General features: G+C 49.0%; 1 protein-coding gene across 9 annotated transcripts in view; it reads left to right on the forward strand.

Moving 5' to 3' along the window:
• The window catches only part of IP6K1 (inositol hexakisphosphate kinase 1), a 124260-nt gene extending 117392 nt beyond the window's left edge, over positions 1-6868 (forward strand). For 8 of the 9 annotated variants that reach the window (XM_048856556.2, XM_048856550.2, XM_048856560.2 and 5 more), the window contains one exon: positions 1118-6868. The gene's annotated coding sequence lies outside the window, so the exon portion shown is untranslated. The remainder of the gene's footprint in view (positions 1-1117) is intronic. The other variant, XM_048856552.2, reaches the window with a different exon arrangement.
• The last annotated feature ends 1973 nt before the right edge of the window (positions 6869-8841 follow it).

Raw genomic sequence — 8841 nt, forward strand, 5'->3', positions numbered from 1 at the left:
AGGGGTTGGAATGCGGGAAGGGAAGGGGTGGGAAGAGGCGGGGCAGGGGTGGGGCCTCATGGAAGGGGTGGAGTGGGGGCTGGACGAAATGAGGTGGGGGATGTCAGTAATGCAGCCCTCGGGCCAATGCACTAGTCCTCATGTGGCCCTTGTGGTCATTTGAGTTTGAGACCCCTGCACTAGGAGGTATTCCATTACCTCCACAATCAAAAAACTTTCCAAACCTTCCCACACCACATGGATTTTAGCTAGTGGTACAAGGAATCTGCTTTTGCCAACCCCCACAATCTCTGCCATTTGGCCAGGTAGCATACTGGCCTTTGGGACCCCACTCTGCTTAACCAGAGAGATCTGGGCCCCTGTATCCCTCTGCCCCAAGCATTCCCTGCCATTAATTTGGACAACCTTAACATGCTCCATATCTGGTTCTGCAGAGGCTAATCGCACAAAACCAGTATGATAGGTTTCAATTGCTTGGGGGGGTTTCTGTGTTGAGGACAGCAGAACTAACATGAGCTGTTGGTTGTCTGCTTCCTCCTAGCACAGGGCATTTATTCCTCAGGTAATCAGTGGAATTACATTGATAGCACCTTTTGGGCTCTTCTGCTTCTACAGAAGATTTGGGATGGAAGTTAACAGTAGAGGGATGTTTTTAGGTAAGAAAATGTTTAGGCTCCTGTTGGGAACACTGGGGCATGGCCACTAGGTAACTCGAGGGCATGGAAGACCACGAGTGTCGATGAAGCCCCCTTGCACTAGGCCCCGGTGTCCTTGGCCCCCCCCTCCTGCCTGGAGGCACTCGCAGCAGCTCTGCATACTAGGCCCAAGTGTCCTTGGCCCCCCCCGGCCTGGAGGCACACACAGCAGTTATGCTGAGAATCTGCAACAGTATGTTGCAGAGTCAGACTGCCTGAAACTAGCAGCTTTATGTATAGTTTAACAAATGATACAGAGAATCAGGGAACTAGCTGGGAACTGGATTGGCTGGCTATATGGATACTTGGGGCAGCTTGCTATTGGACAAGTATGCTGGAAAAAAGGATGTATAAAAGCCTGTGTAACTTCCTGCTCTGTTGTGCAGGATTTGAGATTTTATTCTCCCTGTACCTTTTTGCAGCTGCAAATAAACTTTTCTGCTTCTCCACCCCGTTGTGATTATTGGGTGCAGCACACCGGGTAACGAACCAACTCAAGCTGTTGTTCAGCCTCTCGGCACTGGGTGCCGGCAACAGCTTTTGGCGTCCCTGGGTGGGCGACGAGGCTGCAATTTAGCCTTGCCCGGACCCCTCCTGGAGGTCGAGGATTGTAGCAAGAACCGACGCCCAGCGCGCACCTGTGAGTTCATCGGGGGCCTCGGAGGAGACGCGATTTGATCGACCCCAGAGGGCACAACGGTGCAACGCACTCATATAGTGGAGAAGCTGTTGTGGACGGCGGTGAAGAACCGGTCCCTTAGACATGGGGGAGGAGCAGCTGCAGGCCACGGTGAAGAACCGGTCCCTTGCATAAGGTAGGAACCTTTTAAAATCCGGATTGTATGCTCTGTTGGAACCTGGGGACGCCCAGAGTTACCCTGTAGGTATGGGACAGGGACAGAGCTCAGAGGTTAGGGCACGGTGTACGCCCCTAGAGTGCATTCTAGCAAACTGGAAGGTATTTGGTGCGGATCCGATGACTAAGAGCCAATTAAAACGATTCTGTACAGTTGACTGGCCTCAATATCAGCTAGAGGACCAGGAGTGGTGGCCACCAGGAGGGTCAATTAATTACAACACGATCCTTCAGTTATTCCTGTTCTGTCAGAGAACAAGGAAATAGAATGAACATATGTATGCGCATTTGTTTCTGACTTTATGTACTCGACCAGATATTTTACAGCGCTGTAATCTGACTCCGACTGGTTCGGTAGTAGCTAATGTTAGTCCCCAGACCCCCACCCCCACTGTAATGGCAGAGCCGGTGTCCCCTTCGGCCCCCACACTCCCACCGTATAAGGGTAGGATGCCTCGGGTTACAGAGATTGCCCCCTCGGTGGGACTCTATCCTTTGCTTACCGAGACTGTTGTGGCTTGCCCAGGGGCAGACGGACGTCAGGCTACCACTATGCAAGTTTACACCCATGTGCCATTCAATCCAATAGACTTAGCAGCTTTTAAAACACAGGCTGGGGAATTCTCAACGAACGCAAGCAGGTTTATTTCAGTCTTTGAGGGGTGCCTCAGTAGTCACAAGCCGATTGAGACGACTGTAATGTCCTCCTGAGAACCCTGTTGTCTGAGGTGGAGAGGGATCAGGTTACAGCTAAGGCAAGGGGAGCGTCAGCGTTCAAGCGAAAAAAAAAGAAAGGAATCTATCTGTCAAGTTCCTCTCCAAATAATTGTAAGCGGCTCAGGGCATTTCTGGGTATGGCAGGCTTTTGCAGGATATGGATCCCAGAGTTTGGACTGTGGGCTAAACCCCTGTACGACTGTGTAAAAGGAGCAGATCATGACCCCTTCTATTGAACCCCAGAGGCTGATAGGGCATTTAAAATCCTGAAAAGAAAATTAATGGAAGCCCCAGCTCTGGACCTGCAGGATCTCTCAAAGCCGTTTCAGTTGTATGTACATGAACGAAGGGGGGTGGCCCTAGGAGTGCTTACACAGCTGTTAGGAGCATGGAGATGTCCCGTGGCTTATTTTTCTAAGCAATTGGATCAGGTTGCAAAGGGTTGGCCGGCATGTTTACGGGCGGTCGCAGCTACTGCCCTATTGCTTGAGGAAGCGGAGAAGCTAACATTGGGAGGGGTTATGCAAATCTATACTCCCCACATGGTCCGAGCCTTATTGGATGCAAAGGGAGGGCTTTGGCTCACCCAGGCTCGGATTGCTCGGTACCAGGCTAAGCTGTTAGAGAACTCTGAAGTCACCCTACAGCCTTGCCCCTCCCTTAACCCAGCCAGTCTCTTGCCAGAAACAGAGGAACAGAAACATGACTGTTTAGAGATCATAGATGTCCAGTACTCCAGCCGTCCGGATTTAAAGGATGTACCCCTCCCAAATGCAGATTATGAGTGGTACACTGATGGTAGCAGTACTGTTATAGATGGGCAAAGGAGGGCGGGTTATGCTGTTGTGACCCTCCATGACACTGTGGAAGCTGAAGGTTTGCCTGCTGGGACCTCTGCCCAGCTTGCTGAACTAATAGCCCTGACCCGTGCACTTGAACTGTCAAAAGGAAAGCGGGTCAACATTTTTACTGATTCAACGTATGCTTTTGGTGTGCTGCATGCTCATGCTGGCCTATGGAAGCAAAGGGGAATGCTGACAGCCCAAGGCTCCCCAGTCAAGTACGGGCCCCAAATCCTCCGGCTCCTAGAAGCCATACAACTCCCCTCGGAAGTGGCGGTGGTACATTGTAAAGCCCATCAAAGGGAGGATCAAGATGTGGCCAGAGGTAACGCTTGGGCAGATAGAGAGGCTAAGCATGCTGCCACCCTGCCATCCCCTCAGACTGAGAATGCCCATATGCATGCCCTTATCCCTTCAGTAGGGGAACTTCCAACCCCTCAGTACTCTGGGGAGGAGAGACAGCTAACTGACAAACTCAGTCTCCGGGAAAAGGAGGGATGGCTCCATTCCGCAGAAGGGAAGGTCCTCTTACCAAAGGGCCCAATCCGGCCAGTGCTTCAGAAACTACATCAAACCACTCATGCTGGCAGGGAAGCACTTATCCAGCTAATGGGAAAATACTTTATCACTTCCGGACTCCGACCCCTGGCTGCCCAGGTACAAGCAGACTGCTTAGTCTGCCAAAAGAATAACCCCCGACCGGGACATCCTGTGCCACCAGCTGCCCTAGAACCCACTCCGGGCCCTGGACAACTGTGGCAAATAGACTTTACTGAGTTTCCCCGGACCCAAGGGTTCAAATATCTCCTTGTCATAGTGGATCGGTTCAGCGGATGGCCAGAAGCCTTCCCATGCCATAACTGCACTGCCAGAACAGTGGCCCTCAAGTTTGTTAAGGAGATCATTCCTCGCTTTGTACTCCCCGTGGATGGAATCTGACAATGCGACACACTTCACATCAAAAATCATTCAAAGCATCTCACATGCCTTACAGATCCCCTGGAAACTCCATACGCCCTGGAGACCGCAAGCCAGTGGTGTAGTGGAGCGTACCAATCAGACCCTTAAACGGCATCTCTCAAAAGTGTGCCAAGAAGCCTCACTGCGATGGCCTGATGCTTTGCCCCTCGTCCTACTCCGTATCCGCGTTCTCCCAAAGGGTAGATTAGGGCTCAGTCCCTTTGAAATTATGTTTGGAAGGGCATGGCCTATGAATGGCACCCCAGTTCTGTCAGGGGAATGGGAGTTGGGTAATGGTTTTTTGTCACGGTGTATGTGTTCCCTGTCTGCTGTTCTCTTGTCTCTTCACAGGTATACCAAGGATTCCCAGCCTGTCCCCTTGGACTCTCCCGTTCACTCCTTACAGCCCGGTGACTCTGTGCTTGTTTGCACCTGGAAAGACGAGCCTCTCCAGGAAAAGTGGAAAGGACCCTATACCGTCCTGCTGATCTCCCATACAGCGGCAAAGATCGAGGGCCACAAGAACTGGATCCATCACTCTCGTCTGAAGGCAGTAACCGCCCCCTCATCAGCAGGACAGTGGACCATCCAACCTGCTGACTCCTCATCTAGTGACGATCTCGGGCTAAAGCTACTGTTTAAAAGACACAAATAGCGGGCGCCTTAATGCTAAAATGGGCCCACCCAGGTACTGGAGACCCTGGGTTGGGAAGACTCTGGTCATAATTAATTGGGTAACATTGTTATTCTCTGTATTGGTATTTCCAAACTGTGCATATCGGGAGCATAACTCCTTTGTTTTGCTTGCGCACCATGTTGCTACTTTAACAAACCAGACTGATTGCTGGGTATGTGCTCCAACTCCACTATCCCCCAAAACGGGAATGCCCCTTGACATGCTGCCCTTGACCCTAGCAGAATTAGCCACCACCAAAGAGCAGGAAAGAACGGACTCACCGTTCTGGAATAAGACCTCTTTACAGCAGGCCACCTATCAGGACCAGGAGTATTCAGTTGCTGTACGCACTGAGGAAGTATTATGTTTTACCCGAAACCAATCTGATCACTATGGGCATCCTGTGGGAAAGAGCTCCTGTGTTATTACACAGTGGGCTGATGGGTATTGGATAAAGACCAACAGGGGAGGCCAACAGTGTGGGTGTAATGGTTCCTCCCCTTTTAGGGAAACACTTACAAATAATCTTACCACAAAAAAGGGGTTTGGAAATGTAACTTGCTGTCCAGTTAATATCTCCAATGTAGCAAGCCAATGGTGGGTTTGTAGTGATCCCTATGGCGAGTGTAATTTGAACAGCACAATTAGAAACGCCCCCACTTGTACCCAATCAAAAAAATAAGATGCTCCCATAGAGGCATATAAATTGTTTAAAAAAGCAGCCAAAGCAGCCTTAAATATCCCAGGAATCCCCTTAAGAAACAGTCCTTACTGGGCCCTACAAGGTCACTATTTTGTATGTGGCCGAAAGGCTTACAAGGTGCTGCCAGCCAACTGGACAGGTAGCTGTTATATAGCTCATGGAGTTCCTCATCTTTCCATAACTGCCACACTGCCCAAAGGAAAGATTAGAAATGCCCGAGACACCTCTGTTGAGTCACGAGAAAAGACCCTGCGGCGACTGACTACGGCATTAGAGGGCAATATGAAGAATCCCCTCACAACCGAGAAGCTGGTAGGGTGCTCTGTACTGGGAATAGCACCACTGTTTACTGGGCCAGCCATGGCATGCATAGGCCGCTATACTGTAAGGCTGCAGATGGTACTTAAGAAGGTGGCCTTAAAGTTAAAAAACTCAGTTAGTAATTTAGGGTCAGCAGTAAAAACTTTAAATAAAGAGGTACAGCAGCTAAGGACGTTTTCTCTCCAAAACAGGCTGGCTTTGGACTATCTCTTGGCATCCCAAGGAGGGGTTTGTGCCCTCGTCGGGCCCCAATGTTGTGTATATGTAAATGATAGCAGTTATGAAATCTATAAAAGGGGGTACAGGCTGAGGCCCATGCCCGAGCCGGAGCACAGGTTGCCTATACTGCCCCAGAAAACGATTGGTTGCAAACCTTGTTTTCAGGCTGGCGTTTGTCGTCTTGGCTTGGTGGTTTATTTAGCCTGCTATTGAAAATTCTCTTTCCTGTATTGCTTGTATTACTGGTATTATGCTGTGCAGTATCATGTGTCAGGGCCCTTTTGCAAAAGTTAATAAGTCATTCTCTTCAGGGCTATCACAAAGTGCTTATGCAAAGTCATATTGTAAAGAAATAAGTAGCCCAAGTGAGAAAACTCAGAGCCAAGGCTGTTGAGTGTTCTCAAAGGGGGGAGTTGTTGGGAACACTGGGGCATGGCCACTAGGTAACTCGAGGGCATGGAAGACCACGAGTGTCGATGAAGCCTCCTTGCACTAGGCCCCGGTGTCCTTGGCCCCCCCTCCTGCCTGGAGGCACTCGCAGCAGCTCTGCGTACTAGGCCCAAGTGTCCTTGCCCCCCCCCGCCTGGAGGCACACACAGCAGTTATGCTGAGAATCTGCAACAGTATGTTGCAGAGTCAGACTGCCTGAAACTAGCAGCTTTATGTATAGTTTAACAAATGATACAGAGAATCAGGGAACTAGCTGGGAACTGGATTGGCTGGCTATATGGATACTTGGGGCAGCTTGCTATTGGACAAGTATGCTGGAAAAAAGGATGTATAAAAGCCTGTGTAACTTCCTGCTCTGTTGTGCAGGATTTGAGATTTTATTCTCCCTGTACCTTTTTGCAGCTGCAAATAAACTTTTCTGCTTCTCCACCCCGTTGTGATTATTGGGTGCAGCACACCGGGTAACGAACCAACTCAAGCTGTTGTTCAGCCTCTCGGCACTGGGTGCCGGCAACACTCCCAACCCCCTTCTCTCTTCCCAGGGGCAAAATGGGATCCTCCCTTCCCACCAGTTTTAAACCCCTCTTCTGTGGCCTGCTCTCAATAGATGCCTGAGTCTGTTCAAAGGCATCAGCTAAAAAAGCCATCTCATCCACAGTTTTTACATTTTTATCCCATAGACACTGCTTTACATCAGCCTTACACATGCTCAAGAAATGCTCTTGAGCAACAAGATCAAGCATTCCTTCAAAACTTGCCACCTCTTTACCCCTCACCCATTTTCCCAACAAATCTTTCATTGTTTACATATTCCTCATTACTCTTCCCAACAACCCTTTTAAGATTCCTAAATTTAATTCTATATGTTTTGGGGGTGTCACAAATATAAAGGGAAGGGTAACAACCTTCCTGCATACAGTATATAAAATCCCTCCTGGCCAGAGGCACAAAATCCTTTTACCTGTAAAGGGTTAAGAAGCTCAGGTAACCTGGCTGGCACCTGACCAAAAGGACCAATAAGGGGACAAGATACTTTCAAATCTGGGGGGGAGTTTTTGGTCTGTCTGTTGTGTGTGCTTGCTAGACATAGATCAAGGAAGCAAGCAATCCAACTCCATTAGAATTAGTAAGTACTAGCAAGCGAATGCGTTAGCTTATTTTTGTTTTGGCTTGTGATTTTCTCTGTGCTGATTTCAGAGGAACAGCCGTGTTAGTCTGTATTCGCAAAAAGAAAAGGAGTACTTGTGGCACCTTAGAGACTAACCAATTTATTTGAGCATGAGCTTTCGTGAGCTACAGCTCACTTCCTTCATGCAGTTGATAGATTTCCACTCCATACGGCTAAATGCAGTGCCTTGCATAATGACAGGTTTCAGAGGAACAGCCGTGTTAGTCTGTATTCGCAAAAAGAAAAGGAGTACTTGTGGCACCTTAGAGACTAACCAATTTATTTGAGCATGAGCTTTCGTGAGCTACAGCTCACTTCATCAGATGAAGTGAGCTGTAGCTCACGAAAGCTCATGCTCAAATAAATTGGTTAGTCTCTAAGGTGCCACAAGTACTCCTTTTCTCTGTGCTGAGAGGAAGGTGTATTCCTGGTTTTCTGTTTGTAACTTTAAAGTTTGGCCCAGAGGGAAATCCTCTGTGTTTTTGAATCTGATTGCCCTGTAAGATTATCTTCCATTCTAATTTTACAGAGGTGCTTCTTTTACCTTTTTTCTTTCTAATAAAGTTCTGTTTCTTTTAAAATCTGATTGGGGTTTTTTGTGTGTCTGTGCTCATCTTGTTCATTCTCAAGCCTCCCCAGGAAAGGGGATACGGGGGCTTTGATGGAAATTAGGGGGGAGTAGGAACTCCAAGTGGTCCTTTCCCTGAGTTTGTCTAAATTGCTTGGTGGTGGCAGTGTTACCTAATCCAAGGTACACGGGAGAATTTGTGCCTTGGGAAGTTTTTAACCTAAGCTGGTAGAAATAAGATTAGGGGGTCTTTCATGCGGGTCCCCACGTCTGTACCCTAGAGTTCAGAGTGGGGAGGGAACCCTGACAGGGGGTAATCTGAAAACTTTGCAAAACACTATCTTTAAATTTACAGTAGTCTAAAGCAGTGGTTCTCAAAGCTAGTCCGCCACTTGTTCAGGGAAAGCCCCTGGCGGGCCGGGCCGGTTTGTTTACCTGCTCTGTCTGTGGGTTTGGCCGCTCACGGCTCCCACTGGGGAAGCAGCGCAGGCCGAGGGAACCACGATCGGCTAAACCTGCGGACAAGTCAGGTAAACAAACTGACTCGGCCTGCCAGGGGCTTTCCCTGAACAAGCGGTGGACTGGCTTTGAGAACCATTGGTCTAAAGCATCTCCAATCGGTATTCCATTGAATATATTTTGAGCTTTACCAGTTAATTCTGCAAT

The sequence above is a fragment of the Caretta caretta genome, chromosome 7 (genome assembly GCF_965140235.1).
Source record: "Caretta caretta isolate rCarCar2 chromosome 7, rCarCar1.hap1, whole genome shotgun sequence".
Lineage (NCBI taxonomy): Eukaryota > Metazoa > Chordata > Testudines > Cheloniidae > Caretta > Caretta caretta.